This window comes from Argiope bruennichi, chromosome 8, assembly GCF_947563725.1.
Source record: "Argiope bruennichi chromosome 8, qqArgBrue1.1, whole genome shotgun sequence".
Taxonomy (NCBI): domain Eukaryota; kingdom Metazoa; phylum Arthropoda; class Arachnida; order Araneae; family Araneidae; genus Argiope; species Argiope bruennichi.
In genome coordinates, this window is record NC_079158.1 from 99,114,136 (window position 1) to 99,135,215 (window position 21,080).

The window sequence follows — 21,080 nt, forward strand, 5'->3', positions numbered from 1 at the left end:
ATAAAACTGTTTTGTAGATTCTGATGGCAATATTTTATATAAATTTGCACAAATAAAGATACTTTAAGATTAACATCACTTTGGAGATTGTAAACACTTGACCTTAAGCCTAAATACAGACATATCTTTTCCTATGGGCTTCGAGAAAGAATGTAGCGGTTAATAAAAGTAAAAAGACGACAAGTTGTTTCATGGCTCTACTAACATCATTTATTAAGCTTAATGTAGCAGCTTTCAAGATCTCGGGCAGTGAGGCGTGGAAATTGGTGGACATGTGCGGCCTTGGAAAATCGTGTTATGACTTTCTCCCCTTTCATCCGCTGATGGAGCAAAAAGAGCCCATCATTCATTGCGACCGAGACTATTTCAGAGTGTCCTTTACGGGGAACTGCATCCATCGGCTCTCGCCCGGAGCCGGAATGAACTCGAGGACTCCAGAAAAATATTCCTTTCTTGTTATGGCTATTACCTTTTAACTCCAAATGTTTTCATCATATACATTTAATGAATATGAATGTAAAAATATACATTTTATCTATATATAGTGAAAAAATGTTTATTAGTATGTTCTGTTATATAATATTTATAGATTTTGATCGATATCAATGACATCTAATTCCTGCTCAGAATAAGTAGAAGGTCACTGTCAATTTTTTGAAAACCAAAAATTAAAATTTATATTTCATATATAATTTTAATTAAATTAGTTATTAGTAAATTATTAATAAAAATGATCAAATTTAAACATCTAACTGTCGCAGCTATATCTTCCGGAAATATTGCCACAAAATAATTTTTAATGCCTTAATAATTTTCAATAATTTTTTTACTGATTTTCAAATAATTAACTTTTTATAATGCCGCTTTAATTTTGGATAACTTCTTAATATTTTTCAAATACTTCATCTTGGTATATAATAGCTGACAATACTTTTTCAAACTAATGACTAACTTTAAATTAATTTTAATGCTCCATCACATCCTTTATTCTCCAATTCACGTTTATGTTCATTTTAGGATTTAAGAAAAAAAATTGGTATTTTCTGGTAAACTGGTAAAAGTTTTATTTTCTTATTTAGTTTATTCGTAACATATGTATTTTTTAACTGGCACGAGTAATAATTTATAATGGATTTATTTCATAAAATCATATTTTTCATTCTCTTTAACTTACAGATGAAATTTCCAATAACAATAAAGGTGAAAGTGTGTGTGTGTGTATTGTCGCTCCACAAGTCAGACAATTTGACTTAGAGCTACCAAAATTGGTAAATATATACTTTGGAGAGTGGGAATTAACACCTCGGAAGAATATTTAAATTTTTTAAAATTAAAAATTGAATTAAATTTTGACATTTTTTTTCATGATAATTTCCGAAATTATTATTGCACAAAAATGAATTTTATATCATTTAAAAATTAAAAAAAATTAACGTTTTAATGATACTAATTTAATAGTGGTACACAGTTTTTTCCAAAATTTTCAATTTTTTTGATACATATCTTTTTTATTTTTTTGCTAAACTTCCAACAATAGTAATCTATTGCTGGAAATAGATAGAATAGAATCAATCAACAATAGAATCATTGTTGCCTTGAAATTTAAACCGTTTTTATTGTTTCATCAAATATTTAATGGCGTGATTTTCTTACATTGTTCAAAGCTAATGAAGAAGGATATATAAAGTACAAGAATTAATTCTGTTACAAGAATTAATCTGAAGCGGCATAAAATTTGCTCTTGCTCTTTTTAAATCCATTTCCAAGTAAACTATACTATTTCCTACTCTTAAAATGAATAATCATTTTGAATATTTAATTAAATAATAAAAATTGTAGTATTTATAATCACTTTCTAAAATAATTAATGCTCGAAATCTGTTTATGCCCATCCTAAAAAAAGGAATAATTTTCTCTTTAAGTATACCATTTTAAACTTAGCATAATTCTTTTCCTTTAACTTATTAACTTTCCTTTAACTTAATATTTCAAAATTTATTTTGAAGCAACAATGGCTTCTCTTATTGTAATTAATTCATATTAACCAAATTTATTGTAAAACATTTTTGAAAAAAAAATATTAAAGCCTTCAATTATTTTTTTCTTAACTTGGAAAATATGCGATTGAAAATCTAAATACAGACACTTATTTTTTTTATTTGTTGAAGTTATGTTAATAAATAATGATTTTGTTACTGATATTTTAGTAAATGCTTATCATCATTTTTTCTGATTTATGGGGTATAAAGTGATTCCAGCGAGTTAACTTTTTTGAATTTAGATAGACTAATGCATTTGCAGAAATGGTGCAAGGTGTAAAATTAATCGCAGATCGAGAAAGAAATAACGCGATTGCAATAGTTTTTATGATATTAGATTCGCCCACATTTCCCATTATTGACATATCTTCAATCGCGTATCTTCCGAATACTGATATATTTTCAGTCGAACGAAATTCTTAATTTAAAGTTCAAATTAAATAGATTAGAATTATTGTTGGTCTCTCTGTCATGAAATAGTATTCAATTCGAAGATTAAACAGATCTGATAATATTTTATTCGATTACCCTTGATTTTTCGAAGTAGACTCATCTGATATTACGTAATTCTTGTTTTGCATTCGCCATTTCATCAGAGCCGGACTATAGAAGACTTCGTACCTTGATCCACTGTCAGAAGGTCAAGAACTTTAGAATCTCACATGGGTCTTATTTAAATATCAAGCACAAAAATTGAAGTAGCGTCTCATCTGATTTTGGTTCAAATCAGAAATCTTTTGCATCTGGATTGTTACGGATACATAAGTTCCAGCAAAAGACATATATGGATGTAACGTCTCATCTAATTTTGGTTCTAATCAGAAATCTTTTGAATTTGGATTTTTAAGATTACGTAATTTCCAGCAAAAGACATATTGATATATCCAGCAAAAGGCATATATGGATGTAGCGTCTCATCTGCTTTTGGTTCTACTTTGAAGTCTTTTGAATTTGGATTGTTCAGGTTTCGTAATTTCTAGCAAAAAACATGTTGACATATATGGATGTAGCGTCTCATCTGCTTTTGGTTCTACTTTGAAATCTTTTGAATTTGGATTGTTCAGGGTACATAATTTCCAGCAAAAGGCATATTGACATATATGGATATAGCGTCTCATCTGAGTTTAGTTCTAATCAGAAATCTTTTGAATTTGGATTGTTAAGATTGCGTAATTCGCAGCAAAATACGTATTGATAAGGAAGAATTCAGTCAAAGCAAGGAATAAAATGCCACATTTTCGAATGAAATTAATGAAATAACCAACAGCCATCTCTATTTCTAGCTTAACCAGTCAAATATAATGGGAATTCGAACTCCGGCCAACAAAAATGAATTTCAATCAACGTGAGATGAGCATTCTTTAACTGTCTCAACTTATCTTTTTGTGATTAAAAATGCTAAAATTTATTTCATGTTCAGTATTTATAAAATATTGCTCCATTTTTTCCATACTACGTTCTCTTTTGGCACTCTTTTAGCCATTTTTCTTTTTAAATGTTAAAAGATGACAGGCTTATTTAAATCTCTCGGTTGGTTAATTGTTATTCAAAGCGCTGAAGGACTTATTTCGACCCTGTTAGAATCGATTTTCTTCCTTTGGAGGACCGGTGTTAGAAAAATTTTGGCACTGAATCAAATGTATCAAACAAGTAAAATTGACACTATATAATTTATTTCTGATAGTTAAATAATCGATATAGTCTGAATGAGAAGCTGATTGCAATTTAGATATTAAATGAATATGCAAAGCCTCATATTTCCTTTTTTATTTCTCGTATATGTAGTATAGAGAAAATATAATAATCGTCAAAAAATTCGAGCTCGGTATTTCGACGAATTTTCATGTTTCAGATATCTTTGAGTTCGAAAACACTTTTTTAGAAAATGTCCGTCTGCCTGTCTGTGACTCGAAAACGCTTCGAGCCAGACGGCTGAAATTTGACATACGGTTGTCAGAACAAATTTGCAAATTTCCATAAAATTTTGAGCAAAATCTGTACAGTAAAATCCTGTCTATCCGGCAGTTCGAATATGAGTTAAAACAATAATTACTAAACGAAGAGAGCTATAGAGATAAAATTCAGTTCACAGATTTAACATTTATAGTGTTGACCCAATCAAATTTTGAGTTAAATCCAGTCATGGGTTGACTATCTGTCGATCTGTACTTACAGAAATATGTAAAAGCGATAATTAAAAAAATGCAATGACTTACATATATGAAATCTGGTATGGGATTTTGTGAGTACAAGTGCAGTTTTGTGTCAATTTTTTTCTCTCAATAGATTGGGAAAAACGTGTCTAAAACATCCAGGGATCTCCAGAGAGAATTCCATCGGTGTCCTTCACGACTGCATTTAATGTTTTAACGAAGTAATAACTAAATGGAGGAAACAAGAATACCTAAAAACAAATGGTGACAATGGGTTTAACTTACAGAGAAATGAGATTACTAATTGAAAAAGAAGGAAAAATTGATCAATGACATTGTAAATGTCTATATGACATGTATAAAAATGTAAACAAACATTGTAGAATCAGAAATCTGTAGCATCCATCAGGGTCCTGTGGTATTGATTTCCTTCGTGAGAACGTGGTTCGTTGGTTTTGTAAGGCATTGCACTTTTGAGGGAATAATTTCGGTTGATTTGACAAGTGGAATTTTGGTCTTAGTTATTGTGTAGTCTTGAAGATGTTTTGGCATTTATGAATATGATTTACTATGGAGTGGATTTTGAAAGGGTATTCGATGCAACTCTCCTGTGCCATTTTCCTCGAGACTTATTTCTGGCTATCTGATGTGCCATAAGAGGTTCAGTAAGCAGTCAGTGACATAGTGAATTGGGGATCCTATCTTCCCACAGCTACAGCAATGAGAATTGGCCAGACGGAATCTGTTTTAAGTACATCGGGAATGGGCCGTGTCCAGTGAAGAAAAGTACAGCATCCAACTCAAAACTCAAAAGCAAAGAAAATCGTAGTGGGAATTGAATCTTTAACTCCTCAATTATTAAAGATAAGAATACTCTTCATAAAGTATGAATATTACTCTTATCGAAACAAATAATTTTTCTATAAAAGTTTTTGATAACCTTGTTATAAGACAAAAAAAATTGTTTTAAATATTGCTTTGTTTTACTACTTATACTTATTAATATTGCTTACTTGCTTATACCTATAAATGTTGCTTTATTTTTGGTTTACTGAATGTATGGTGTCGAACTGTAGAGTCTCTGCTTTGAAGGCGAAGAGTTGTAAAGTTAGAGGAACGGTTTCGTTGAAAGTCTTTCGGGTACTTGCAGTTAACATAAACAAACCAGTGGTTGTGGTCTCTTCCAAACTTTCTAGCTTACTTTATAATAAACTTATATTCCCACCCGAAACTTAAATCCTGAAATTTAGAAAAGGCAAGCAATACTACGAAAGCGTAGATTTTTTTTTCACTTATGAGAGTTTTGTAATATGGCACTTGAGATCTGCACGTGAGAGCTTTATGCTTCGTAATATAGTAAAAAAAAAAAAATGCTAATACGTGTTTTGGAGATTATTTTTTTCGTCTACCTGAAACCAAAATTTATTTTACACAGTTCTAAATTTTTATTAACAAGTTAACATGTCATATCTTATTTATTTAAGCCATTGTGTTTTGACTTATCTAGCTTACATGTTTGCAAAAGTTTTAGACAGACAGACAGACGGCAGAACTTTGAAAGATTTGGTTTAAAAATTAGTAAGGATGATCCTTATCATTTTAGATCCTAAGACTGTGTACCAAATTCTATTTATTAAGGTGTCCCAAAAATTTCTTTCTCATCCCGCTATGAATGGCTTTATCTGGATCTGCTTGTGCAAACATGCAGGCTTATCTATTAGCCGTCTATGTCATCGATTTCAGTAGTACCAGAGCTCTACACTCCAAAAAAGTTCTTTTGGGGGAATTGGTTGGATTGGAAAGGCGTAATTTTCTACGAGCTTCTTCCTCAAGATGAAACAATAAATCCTACAAAATACTGTCATCAACAAAATCAATTGAAACTGTCATAGCAAAAAAAAAAAAAAAAAAAAAAAGGCCAGAATTAATGAACCAACGAGGCGTTGTTTTTCATCATGACAATACGATTCCACATATTGCATTAGTCGTGAGAGAAGCTCTTACAGTTTGATTGGGTTTTACCGCATTCTACATAATCTCCAGATCTCGCTCCATCTGATTATTATTTACTTTCTGTCCTTAAAAAATTCTCTTAAAGATAAGAGCTTTAAATAAATCAGTGAAATAAGTGCGCTCCTCGAGGTTTATTTCTTGTACGAAACATAACAATTTTGGAAAGAAAGCATAATGAGGCTCCCTCAGAGATGGAAGAAGGTAACAGAGCAAAAGGTTCTTATATAACAAAACAAATAATATCTTAAACAGTAAATATTGTTTAAGATATTATTTGTTTAATATATTATTTGTTCTAATATATCATTTCATATTAGAAATAGGAAAGAAACTTGTGGGACACTCTAATATTTAACTTGCTTCATTTTGTAATTTGTAGAACAAATGAACAACAGTTCACTTGTACTCAGAAAGCAAGACAGACAGATTCCTCTGAATGGAATAAAAATCTATAAACTGAGCATAAAGACCCCATACCAAATTTCATCAGTCGAACACAAAGCGTTTTATATTTATCATGACCCTAGATAGAGTAATAATTTTCCAAAATTGTAGCTTTTCGGACTCAGAGAGGCCCGAAAGGTGAAGATTCATCAGAATTTCGAGTCTGAGTTTTTTCGATAATTGACGATATTTTCACTTTGTGTGCTTAGCATTCCAGAATTAAAATAGGAATCTGCCACCACTTCCATCAATTGATTGCCATCATCTGACATCAATGTGATAGAAATTCATAATTTTGATATGAAGACCACATACTACATTTCTTATGAGTTTACCTTGATTAGTTTTTGAGTTATCTTACACATTTAAAAGACAAACATAATTTCAAAATAGACTATTCGTATTCAAAGCGGTTCAAACTTTGGAAATAATCTAAAAAGCGAGATTAAGACTTTTCTTTTTTACTTTCAGTGAAGAAGAAATATTATAACCGTCAAATTAAATATAATACAGAAAATAATATAATACGAGTTTTCAATCAATTAATTGATCCTAATCCTATTAGGACGCATATATTGTGCAATATTGTATCAAGTGAAACAATATTCTCAATATTGTACAATACTGTTGAATATTGAACAATATAATATTGCACAATACTGTTGAATATTGAACAATATAATATTGCACAATACTGTATAATATTGTACAATATAATATCGCACATATTATATAATATTGTACAATATAATATCGCACAATACTGTATAATATTGTACAATATAATATCGCACAATACTGTATAATATTGAACAATATAATATCGCACAATACTGTATAATATTGAACAATATAATATCACACAATACTGTATAATATTGTACAATATAATATCGCACAATACTGTATAATATTGAACAATATAATATCGCAAAATACTGTATAATATTGTACAATATAATATCGCACAATACTGTATAATATTGTACAAAAACTGTGCTACTGGAATATAGTTCTAAAAATTGATTTAGGTCTGGTCGTCCACGCTCATCTCTTAAAGTGCCTTGATTTTAATAGGACATTTAATTACAAAATTTTAAATCACTAGTGTAAAAATTGACATAAACATGGCTGTCTACCCTCAGTTCATACATGATAACGCATGGAAAGAATTGATGAAATTTTTCGGAGAAATCAATAACATTGAAGTCACGTAGCAAAGAAACATAGCTAACATAACATAGCAAATAAATTGGTTAAGAAGAAGCCGTGAGCCATAGAAACATGCAAATTTCCATATAGAAACTGTTGGGTTTATATAGTTGTTGGGTTTAGTTTTTTAGTTGGGTTGTTGGGTTTTTTTAAACTGTTGGGTTTCCATATAGAAACTGTTGGCCTTATTACAAAGATAGTTCAAGGTTTGATTGCTACACAAATATTAAAAATGTTACAATGGTCCATGAAATTACTCAACAATCACGTTGGCAAATGTACGGTATTGACTGAATAATATTTTCATATGAGAAGTTATTTTGCACTGAACAATGACATAATTCAAAAATGATGTTGTAAACTTAGTACCCATCGAGTAGATGTCTGGAAACATTCGAATTGTTACATGTTTTCAGAAAAAAATTATAATATACTTTAAGCTGCAGTGTAAAATAAAGTAAATGAAAATTGCCTCTAAAATTTCTCCAATAAATGAGTAAAAATCAATATATTATAAACATTATACAATGATTTTTATTCTATAAACACGTCATGTTGGCGACAATGGTGATGTAATATTATAAACACGACATGTTGGCGAACACACACTATATACTGGTACATTGTATCTGAAAGAGAATGAAATATTTCCGCAAGATTCTGAACTATCGCACTGAACCAAATCAATACAGGCTTAGTTCCATGTCAATTGTCCAAATTTTATTGCGAAAAAAATTCGGCCAATTCCTTCTTCGGATCTAAATTATTTAGCCTAATGCCTTTTGTGCTGAAATGAATGCTGAAAAGCACAAAAATTGGAATTCATTCAAAGTCTCCACATTGCGTGAATGGAAGAGATTATCTTTGGAAATAATTCATGCCACAATTCGATACAGTCACAAGACGATTATGCTTAGTTTCGATAATGATGACGATTGATTCGAAAAAAATTTCTCCAGATAAATTTTCTTTTTTGATATTCATCATATTGATACCTGTTTTATATCTCTATAATAAAATGATTCAATAGTTACATTAATATTTAGAGCCGTCTAGTAAATTTATAAAAGAAAATATTAGCAATGTTCATATAAATTTATAGCACTTATGATAGTTTGTACATAAATAGTCGTAGTGGTGACTATGCCCCTGGAAGCTCAAAAGTAAAAATTTAATACATTGCTCATTCCAGTATTCCGAAAGTACCACTTTTCAAGAATTCTACCCAGCTAAGAGGTGAGATCAGTAGGATGAGGGCATTTCGGGAATTTTTCCGACTTTCTTTGATCTTGGCTTTCGCCTCATAAGAAACCTTTTATCTCAGTTTATTTTTTCTTTTCGCTTCCCCCATCCTCAAAGTATAGGTCAGTGCCGTACCGTTTCTGAGCTTGCTATTTTATTTTAATTCAAAAATATACATTGACTACTTGTGCGGTTAGTTAAAATGTCAAAAAAGCTTTTAGGAGTGGCAAGAAGAACAATTTATAAAATATCATTAAATGTGGGAGAAAATTATTTACCGTTGTCAATCTTAAAATGTTAACAAAAGATTCAATAATAAATAATAAAAAGTGTTAAAAGTGTTAAACATAAAAAAATTACTGTTATTTTTCAAAAAGTGAATTATCAAATTTTAAGAACAAAAATATTCAATTTATTCATTAAAATTGAATGTTTAGACCCCTTACTGTTAGTAAAAAATGTTCTAAATATTTTATTGTGAATTACTATCTTATTTGGACAATATTATGAGCTATCCGCAGTTTTTGTGCCTGATAAATCTGAGAACAATCCAATTTCACCTTACTGTTAAATGCAAACATCTTCTCTTTCCATCTTTCTTCTCACCCCTATTTTGACTGAATAAATGTAACCTGGCGCAAGCGGAAAAGAGCAAAGAGTTTTCGAATCCAAGAACGAACTGTAAAAAACTTTTTACTTAATATTTTGCGTTGCCAGGGTGATTTTTCTCACGCATTTCTTCGTAATTCATATGTGATGATCATAAAAACAAAGTTTGTTTAAACGTCGATGTTAATTTTCGCTTTAAAAGTCTTTTAAGAAATATTATTAATTTTCCAAAAAAAATCTTAAGAATTAAAAATGAAACGCATGTACTCAAAATTCTAATATTTTTAAAATTTTTAAGGCATTAACTTGATCATATGTCCCTAATCTAAGACGAAAATGAGTGAAATTCTTTTTTTTTCCATCGAATTAAATTAGTTTCAGGAATTGTTGAAACTTTTTCTCCCTTAAGTCCAATATACGGGTGTAATCTGTCTTCTTGAAGTCCAATATACGGGTGTAATTTGTCTTCTTGAAGGACATTTAGGGGGAACTGTTTTGCATTTTTAATTCTTTGGAAAAAGAAAACTCTCAATAGATACCCCAACTGCAGCGAGCATTTCGTTCCTATTTGAATAACATTGAGGATGATCATAGAATCCATAGCTCACTTCATAACCTCCCAATTCGTATTTCTCAACCATGTCATGCTTTTAAATCATTAAATCCCTGATAAGAAAATTTTTCTAACCATAATCTTGACATTCATAGAAAACTCATGAATATGGCCAATAAAAGAAGAATGAGTAATCGATGATACATTAGGTAACTGGTTTCCTTTCTGGGAATGCCATTTACAGAAAATTACTCGTTAAGTGATGACATTACCTGAATGATCGTAGATTACCATTCTATGATGGTATTAATTATTAAGAGAATATATGCTCAAGAAAGGACTGTTGATAAGGTTTTATGGAAGGGGAGTTATAATCAGTGATAATTCAATTTGATAACACATACAGTGGGTCCTTGGGTTCTAATAAGTAATCCTACGTATGATCCCGATTTATATAAAATTAACTGAAGTTTCTAAACAGAATTTAATTTTGAATATCATCAATCAAAATTTTGGGTAGTAAAATTCTATGATTAAAAGAAAGATTATTTAATTTTAATGAGCCTTTTCGATAGCATCCCAGAAATAAGACCATGTATTATGGCATTCATCTGTGATATGGATGATTGCCAGAATATATATTATCTATGTTGATAACAATCTTTATTGGTCACTCTGCTTGAATTGCATGATTAAAAAGTCGAACATGAGTGCATTTGTTCCGAAGTCATGAGAAGAAGTTGGGTTCATGTCTTTGTTGTAAAATTATGGGTAGAAGTTAGGCCCATCCTCTTACTGTTTCTATTGAACAGAAACAACCATCCAAAAATTGGGTTCGATGAGAAAAGTTGATGATAATACTTTAGCAATAATATCTATTAATGCTGCTTTCTTGCTATGACTCTTTACTCACGTAAGTCGGTGAATAGATCTGCTTAGTAGGATTACACTGTAACTTCCGTTCTGTTCTGTTTCGACGAACTCTGTCTTACGGATTAAGATCTATGAGGACAAAGAACGAATACGACTTAGATTTACCATTATTTATGCATGGTGTGGACACTCGCATATATCTTATTCGATCTAGTATATCTAGGTACTAATTACTATTGTAAGATAGATCAGTTAAATACGATTCCAATGGAATATTTCTGTATTTAGATGTCAAATGAAGTGATTAGCTAAAAGTAATCATGGAATAGAAAAGTAAATAGATTTGTTTTTACTTCTATATACGAGAATTAAAAGTTTCACGTCATGTGGATTGGATTCAACGGTTTATAACGTGTGACAGTTCTTCATGAATTAATCAAAAGATCACTATCAAAGCTTGAATATTCACATAGCATAAATCAGAGTGAAAACATTCTTCAATTTCAATATCATATAGTAAAGTACGGGAGACAATACGAATTTGGAAATGAAAGTAAGTTATTTCATAGCTTATTTTTTAACAACGTCAAATATTACATTGCCTATTTGTTGAAATTTGCATTAAAATATAATATATTCCACATAATAGAAATTCATATTATAAAGGGCATGCATTATCAGACTAATTTAATACAATTCAAGCATGTTAATCTTTCTTTAATTTGGCAGTCTTTTAGTCTGACATTTGGCGAATTGTTGAAAGATGATGCTAATGCGATTTCGCATTTTAGCTGAATTTTTTTTTTATTTTACAACCATGTTTGTTCTGATTTTAGTCTGATTTCTTTACTTGTAACCATCATGAGTGGTCTTTCCAAAACTTTCTCGCATACTCTCTAATAAAAGTGTTAACCCTCTTTTTCGAAGAAAAAAAAATGGATTTGGGGGGAGACCGTGAGATACAGAGTGGCCAGAATTTTATTTAGAATATCTATAGATGAGAGGTATCTTCTTTATAGTATAGTAAAAAAAACCAATACTTGTGTTTTAATTGCTTGGCATTGGCGAATAATTGAAATTCCGTATCCATTATTTGGCGATTAATTGCTGGCCAGCGATTAATACGTAAACCCCCAAAAAACACAGGCGCCTATATCCTTCGACTTTAGTTTGGGCATCTTGAACCTGAATTGTTGTTCTGGTCATGTAACTCACTGTCGTTTAATCATTGCAACGGAAAGATTGGTTTGAACCTATTTTCGATTCATTTTAAATATGACTGTTGTTTGAATTGAAAATATTTTGAATGTACTTTCTATTATTTATAAGCATGACGGAAATGTGTATGATTAATTTTAAATCAAAAACGACATGGTAGCATCATTATTAGCGATTAATCTTAAATATGATTATAGTTTCTTTTTTGAAATAGTTTGAATGAACTTTCGATTATTTTTAAGTATAATAGAAATGTGAATGGGTATGATTAATTTAAAAAGTGATATTATTGTGTGTTCATATTTATATTTCATTAATGCATAAAACCCAGTAACAAAAGCCTTAATAATGTAATATTTTAATATATATAAAATTAATATAGGTTTAATAATGTTAAATCCTGCACCACAAATTTCGCATTTGTATTCCATAGTTAAATATATATTCCGATATCTATTTTGAATTTGAATTTGCATTTTACTGGAACAAGAACATTTCAATATCAAATAGCACGTACATTTTAATAAAATGCGTGATTACACATTAAAAGGGAAATTATGTCATAGGGACAATACGTCAGTGAATCACATGACCTAAACAGCCAATCATGTTCAAGATACCCAACCTGGAGTCGAAGGATATAGCCGCCTGCCAAAAAAACAGAGTATGTATCTTGGATGCATTTCTTTCTGATCGATTAAAACAGCACACTGATTCAAAAATATAACTGCAATCACAAAATCATATACCAAAATTTCATTTATTTAAGTTATTGCATTTTTGAGTGACTGCGTTTCTATACCTGTGAAAGTACAGTTTGACAATCCGTCTACCCTTTGACCAATTTGGTGCACAATTTCAATAAAAATCTCCATTTTTAGATGCTAAATTTATGCATGAAATTTGATTTGTCTATCTTTTTACATTTTGTAGTTATGTCAATTTATATTCAGACAGTCAGATTAATATAATAATTAATATTATATTAATCGCAATATTACATACAATATTATTTCATAGGTATATAATTTCCTCTGAATGAATTTCGTTGAAAATTTGACGGAAATTTACACATTTTGTGTAAAGTTCATGCACCAAATTTCATCCCTCTAGCTCAAAGCGTTTTTGAGTTATATTCGCAGTCAGACAGAGACTTAATTCTTGACATATGTTTTTCGGATTCAGAGAAGCCCAAAAAGTGGAGATTCGTCAAAATCTGGAGTTCGAATTTTTAAAAAATATTTTTTTTCTTTGTATTCATGTTAAAAAAAGTAAAAACAAAGAAACTATTATTTATTAACAGAATAACAAATAGAAATAGAAATAATAGAAATTAATATATTTTTCTTCTAAAACCTTTTTGTCTCGTTCGGTAATGATCTAAGAAGCTTTAAAGAGCTTTACTGAGTCAAGTAACAAAATATGCCTGCCATTAGGAATAAGACATCAAACATGATGTCTCGACAGCTTAAGATTTTGCCATGCAATGATTAGTAAATTCTGATGTCATGTTTTCATTTTTATGAATGATTGCCCTTCCATTTTTTTGACAGATCGCTTGAAGTAGTGTACTTATTTCCCCAAAACCCATAACGCTGATTGCCTCACTCTACTTCTAATGAAAATGAAGGCTACTTCTGTTATTGTTTTCACTCATCTTTGCATAATGGCATTCCACAAATAGAGGAAATCGATTGCAAAAAAAGGGGTGCACTTCATGACAAGTGCTTTCAGTTGGGTGAAGGACAATCGAGTGCTTTCTTTTTAAGTGTAAATAATCGATGGCTGTATGTGCTGCGCTTGAGTGCCCATGAAGCAAGATTGTGAGAAATGATTGTGGACAGGAGTCAAAAAAATATTTTATTTAATCGTCTGCTTAATATTTATAGAAGGTCAGCGCAAATTTCAGATTATTATGGATATTTTATTGTCAACTGATTTCTGGTGGTTTCTTTATCGAGATTTTGAATTTAAAGTCTAGCTGGAGTTTCAAATTCTATAAAATGCACGACTTCTTAAAGTCTTATTTATTTATTTATTTATGATTAAAGTCGTAAATTTCTTTTATTACAGCATATTGGCGTAAAAGTGGCGATTCAATAATGTCTAAAAATAAGAAAAAAATTAATCATTCAAACTTAGATAACAAAAGTAAAGCTTTTATTAGAAAATAAATGTTCGGCGACAGTTAAAAATCTGCCCTTTTTCTACAATAATTTCGGAAAATATTTCAAAAACTAATATTTTAAAATTATCTTAAAATTAGAAATTTTACAGTTTCAACGGTACTAACTTCAGTTTGTGCAATTTTTCCTCTTTATTAACCATTATCGTGGCAAGATTGCTTTTTTGAATAAAAACAAAGTGTATATAGGTATGTATATATAAAAATGTGTAAGAACAAACATTTAGGCATGTGTATTTTATAATAAACATACATATTTAGGGGTACAAACATAAAAATAAAATAAAACTTACCTTAGATAAACCTGAGAGGCGCATTTTGACGGTTATTTTTCACAACTGATTTAAAATTATGACAGATAAACTACTATTTTTATTTTTGAAGTATAAATAAACGTCTAGAAATGTCATGTGTTTAATAAAACTAAGTTAAAAATTATTTTATAGTGGTAGTATATTTTTATAAAGTTGTATGTATGGTATACTATACAAAATGAACATAAGGGTTAATTTCTTTTAAAAAATTCATTGTGGACGATTTTGAAATAAGTATATTTATAGATATTTCTTTTCTAGGAAAAGTTTAAACGTTGAACTACTTTACTAGAATTTTTTTTATTTCTTTTTTTATTTTAATACATTTTTTATTGATTTTAATGTAGTGATTTAACGTTACCTTAAAAGAAAACATAAATTCGCCCACTCAGGTTCAAACTAATTCGGGGAAAGTAAACAATCTGAAGTAAATTACATATTTTTTTTATTATTGAAGAACAAGAATACATATGGAGAGTTGTATTGTTGTTGTTGCTAGAGCATATTAGCAAAATTTTATAAGGAAACTTTAAAAGCAAATTATTATCAACTTCTATCGAATTAGTTTATTTTCATATTTCTTTCTAAAGAAAAATGAGTTTAATTAATTGTTTTAAAATTTTCTTTAAAACCTTCTTATATTTCTGTATTTTCTGAACAAAATTTCAGTATTATACAGCAAATATTAAAAATTTATGAAGAAGATTAGTTATCTCTTAAATTCGTTTGGTTCAACTGGTTTCCTAATTTCAATACAAGGGCATTCTAAACGATAAAAAGGATTTTATATGTAATAATATTTTATATAAAAGTAGTTTTTACGTTAAAAATATTATAAATAAAAATGATTTATCCCGATCAACGCGCAGTATATATTTCTATAAAATTAGACCGTATATTTGAGGAGTTTTTCATGTATTCAATTCCGATTCCCTTAGAGTCCGATATTCAACAAATATGTTTTTTTTTCATGCACAAGTTATGACCTTTAATTTTTCTAAAACCGTTCTTTCAGTTAATTTTGCATCCTGTAGTTTAAATTTGTTTAGATATATTTAATATTTCCTTTGGAAGATACATGAAGATTGTTTTGAGATATGCTTCGAAATTCCAAACCCAGGTCCCCATCACATAGATACGAATGCATTTCAACTCTCTAGCTAATATCAAGCTATTTTATTATTATCGGCACAGCGGATATTTAACCCTTTAACTGAGGTGTCCGAATAACACGGATAATGTTTTATGGTGTCTCGAACTGTTCTACTTTTCAATTTAGAATCTAAAATTTAATTGTTCATAGACATTATTATATGATACAATGTCATGTACTGGTGTGGTGTAGGGGGGTGCCAGCTCAGCTGTCATTCTCGTCATCTGATCGCTGTTCAAAATTACGAGGTCCATCCCAAAATAGCGCTAGTGTGGCTTTAAAACGGGACGTTAATATAACTAACCTAACAATGTCATGTAATCCATACACATCGCAAGAGTTTTAGAAATTTAATTAAATCAATATGAAAATCTATTTCCAAAATAGAACGTGTCATCTAATTAGATAGTCTACTAATAATAAAGAATGCCGTCTACTCTTTCTCCAATATCTTTGTCTCTGTACTTTTGTTGAAATTGAAAATTGTTCTATTATGTAATTTCTTAATCTGAGGAAGAAGTTGTGTGGTCTCTTCTGAGATAATCATCATAAGTGAAAGAATAGACACATTTGAAAATGAAATGAAGTTTGTCTCAACAAATAGTTAAAAATGCCGTCCAATTTTTCTGTCGCTTTTTTGTTACTGTACTTCTTTGGAACTTGAGAATCGTTGCCTCTTAAACAAATTCATCCGAGAAAGAACTTATATGAAGTAATATCAAAAGAATTGGCAAATTTGAAAGTACCGAAATGTTTTAACATGTAAATTGATAATAGGAGAAACTCATGAATAGTCGCATGATCGTGATCAATCCCACCTTTTTCTGTAACGGTATGTTTTGAATTCTTCTAATCATAATCTACACGAATGTGCAGTATGCTCTTGAACTGTGAAATTGTTCTGAAGTTTAAATATTTCAATTTATTCCATTAAACGTGGCATAAAACATTTACACTTGGAAAGCAATAAAATATGACTGGAGTTTTATTTTTTTTATGTATCACTATTAATCGACAATTTGAGATATAGTTGAGGGGAATAAATTCTGATACGAAAATATTTCTTTTACTCAAAAACAAAACTGTTCTCGAATTATTTTTTTAACATTTGTGTAAACCATTACAAAATTCAACCGCCATTTATTAAATGCAACATTAACGCAATTGAAGAATGTAAAATATACACAACTCATTACTGATCCAAGTAAATTTGGGGATGAATATTATTTTTCCGTATTAATCGATTAATTAATTAATACTTTTCTCCATTAATTATTCTGTGAACGATTAAACTTACTTCGTTTATTAACCAGCTATTAAAGCCTACTTTATAAAATAATTAAATAAAAATAATTGTAAGAAATCAATCGGAAGAGGTTCAAATATATAAGCAAACAGTTAAAATAATCGAAGCCCATGAAACCAAATTCGAAAAGGCATTAGTCTTGTCCGAGATGATTCGCTTCCATTCCGCCAATCAATAATGCCGTGATTCGTTGCTATAAAACATTTAACTGGCAAACAGACTAAGCAATCAACATTCTAGCCGAAAAAATTTTCCTCGATAGCAATAAATTTTTTTCATGACACTTACGGGCAATTGTAAATGTTTGGGAAAATATAATACGATTGCTTTTACGATAAAACTTGGTTAGGAAATATTTTAATTCTATATTGTTATCCTAGTATTTCATTCTATGTAGAAATATAATCTAGTTTATTCGTAAACTGCACGGAAGGATTTTGTTTCTTTTATCTTTCGCTTTGTTTGCTTTACGATTCAAAGGAAATTTTATTTTTCAAAATTGCTTTCAGTTCTAAAAGATTATGGTTATAATGTATATATTATAATTAAAAAAAATCATTTTAAGAGCAAAGATTATGAATTAAGATAAAAAAACGAAATCGGAGGAATTGCATGCGATAAAGTAATTAAGAACACCGTAAATAAAAAATAGCATGCTCGTTTCTTTGGTGTCAATATTTCTCTATTATCACTCTAAAAATATATATATATATTAGCATTGGCTAACAAAGAATCGGGATAATTCTTTATCGGTCTGCATCGAAAAAGAATTATCAGTACAGATTCGTTTCAGTACAGCGTTTTAAGATTCACTTGCGAATTGATTAATAGTAAACACATTGTTTTTTGCAACTAACGTTTAAACCCTGTAAACAACTGTAAATAATTTATTACTTGATAACTGTAACCTTTGCTATAAATATGAGTTAGCATGTAAGTTTTTAAGATCTTGTTCACAATTATTGCAATATAATTACAAAGGAGTTATGCCAGGTTTACACTCGGCCATTTATAAGATCGCCAGTAGGCGGCGCATGCGTAGAAAGGCTAAAAAATACTATTCAGCCGATGGCAAGTAATTGTCCAGATGGGATAACAACATGCCTCTGTATTATACAGGGTGTTTATAAAGTCCCGGACCCATTTTGATGTTTAATAACTCGTAAAATAATAAAGATATAAACAAACTTATAGCATTTATTGATAGAATAACTCATATATTTTCCTTTTCAGGTTTGAATATTTTTACTTTTGTAAATATCGTCTGCAAGTGTGGTTAATTTCAGATAATTTCATTTTCCAGTCTAAATATCTGTACTTTTCTAAATATTGTCTGATTATTAATTGCATTTTTCTCTCTTTTGTTTTTGGCAACTATTGCAATGTTATGTTTACTGTTGATGTGTTTGTTCTATGTAGTACTTTTGTATGGGATGTTTTATTCTAGCGGATATTAAGGAGAATGCATACACCACAAGAGAAAGCACAGATTTTATGGTGGTTCATAGAAATGAAATCGATAGTGCAAGCACAGAGAAATTTCAGAAGAATTTACCAAAAAGATACTCCATTCAAAAACAGCATCTTGCGGTGGAAAAAGAATTTTCTAGAAATTGGAAGTATCGAAGATAAGAAACGTTCCAGACGTCCTTGCACAAGTGATTTTGATGTTGAGCGTGTCAGAGAGACATTTTTACACAATCTTAGAATATCTGTGAGATCAGCGGCAACAGAATTGGATATCCCAATTTCGACGGTGTACAAGGTTATTAAGAAAAAATTAAGACTGCATGCATACAAAGTTCAAATTGTTCAAGTTTTGGAACCGAACGATAGGCCTAGGAGGATGGCCTTTGCAACAGATATGCTAAGGAGGATAGAAGATGCTGCTGATTTTCTGAAGAGCATAATGTTCTCCGATGAAGCATCCTTTCATGTTTCTGGCATTGTTAATCGCCATAATGTGCGCAAATGGCTCTGTGGATGCCGACATGCTTGTCGCTACCAGGCGTGAAATTGACTATCGACTTGATATTCTCCGTGCGACGAAGGGGGCACACGTGGAAGTTCATTGACAAGGGTCATGAAACTTTTTGAGTCTATTTAACCATTTATGTTATTAATTTAAATCTATCTTTATTATTTTATGAGTTATTAAACATCAAAATGGGTCCGGGACTTTATAAACACCCTGTATATTTTTATTTTCTGACTGTGCATACGTTTGTAAATTTTGGCAGGGTTTATTTTGCCGTGAAAGAATGGATCACTTATGATAGATTAATTCCGATATTTTTTGCTCCTTGTTCTTCCTAATGCAAGGTTGTTATTATTTTTTTCATTTTATTTGCCATTTCTTTTCTATAATTTTCAAAATTTAGGTATTTGACCTTTTTTTTTTATTTTACCATGATTCTTTGTGTAAATATCCATCATTTTAATACAATACGCAGTGGAAAAGAAAAACTCAGGGACGCCAAAATGGCAATTTATAGCCAAGCATGGAATGCCTGTAATTTATCTCGTGAAATTGCGGCAAACATAAATCAGTCCCTTTCTATGCATACGTTGCCTACTGGCCGTCTCATAACTGGACGAGTGTAAACCGGCATTATACCTGCCTCTCTGCAGAGATATTTTCAATAATGCGATAAGTGTTAAGTCAGCCATCTAACTCTTCGACCCGCCACGAAGGCACACGGATTTAAACCATAAAAACTGAATGACCGGACCGCCGCAACAGCAACATTGGCGGGAACTGTGGTTGAGTTCTAAGGGCCGTCACCGGCCTCGGTACAACCCTCCCCGAAGGAAGTACGTCCCGTCATCGATGGGAGGAGTCAGATCCCCCACCTATTAGTGTACCCTCCAGGGTGGCGAGATCCAACCACCATGCCGGAAGCATCTCATCCTCAATTCGAGGTGCCCCTCCGGGGAGATATGTGATAAGAGTTAAGTTAAAAGTAGATTATTGATTATAATTCAGAATCTAAACTCAATCGTTTGAAGTTTGTATTTTCTTTTGATATTTAAACTTTTCTGCAATTTCAATTCTTATAGATGATAATTTGCAACGATTCATGATCTTTATATATAGTTATTTTTTTTTTGTTAACACAAATCCCATACACTAAAGATCATACTGCCACATTGAAAAAATAAATAATGAAACATCTACGAAATAAATAATATTTTTTATTTCAAAAAATGATTAAATGAGAATGAAATATCATCGATTGAAGTTTATTAGCTCGAAACTAAAAAGATGGCCGGATGAATGAAAATTAAGAAATAGCGACACTCTTTGGCAACATTGTGTAGACAATAATCGGAAATTTCAAGAAGCTGCACATGCATTTATTCTTTTGATTTTTATATTTAATCTTGATCTAAAAATTACATTATGAGCGTTTCTTTTTGTTCAATTTTTTTTTGTACCTTTAAAAAGAATTATTTTATTAATTATACCTTTTGTTAATTAGTTTGTTAATTAATCTTTTTAATAAATCTTTTATTAAATAATTACTATTTATTTTTATCAATTATTTTTATTTTTAAAGATTAATACTTATCGCTTGCTTATTAATCTTTTATCTTCAGAAATAATTTTTGTTGAACTATTTTGTTAAATAGCATCTTCTTAAATTTTATTTTTGACAAAATTCTCGCATGATAATATTTCGTTGTTCAGCCTAAATGATTGCTTAAGTAACAAATCTTCTTACTTGTACAAGTACTTGAACTAAAGGAAGAAGGTTTTTTTTTC

The 21,080-nt window shown here is 30.2% G+C and overlaps 1 protein-coding gene across 2 annotated transcripts in view; it reads left to right on the top strand.

The window, feature by feature from the left end:
• Nucleotides 1-21,080, top strand: part of LOC129981898 (protein tyrosine phosphatase domain-containing protein 1-like) — a 168,332-nt gene that overhangs the window by 29,192 nt on the left and 118,060 nt on the right. Inside the window, exon 1 of one of the 2 annotated variants that reach the window (XM_056092943.1) lies at nt 11,576-11,691. The exons of the other annotated variant lie outside the window; for it this stretch is intronic. The gene's annotated coding sequence lies outside the window, so the exon portion shown is untranslated. Of the gene's footprint in view, nt 1-11,575; nt 11,692-21,080 lie in introns of those variants that run through there. 2 annotated transcript variants of the gene reach the window in all.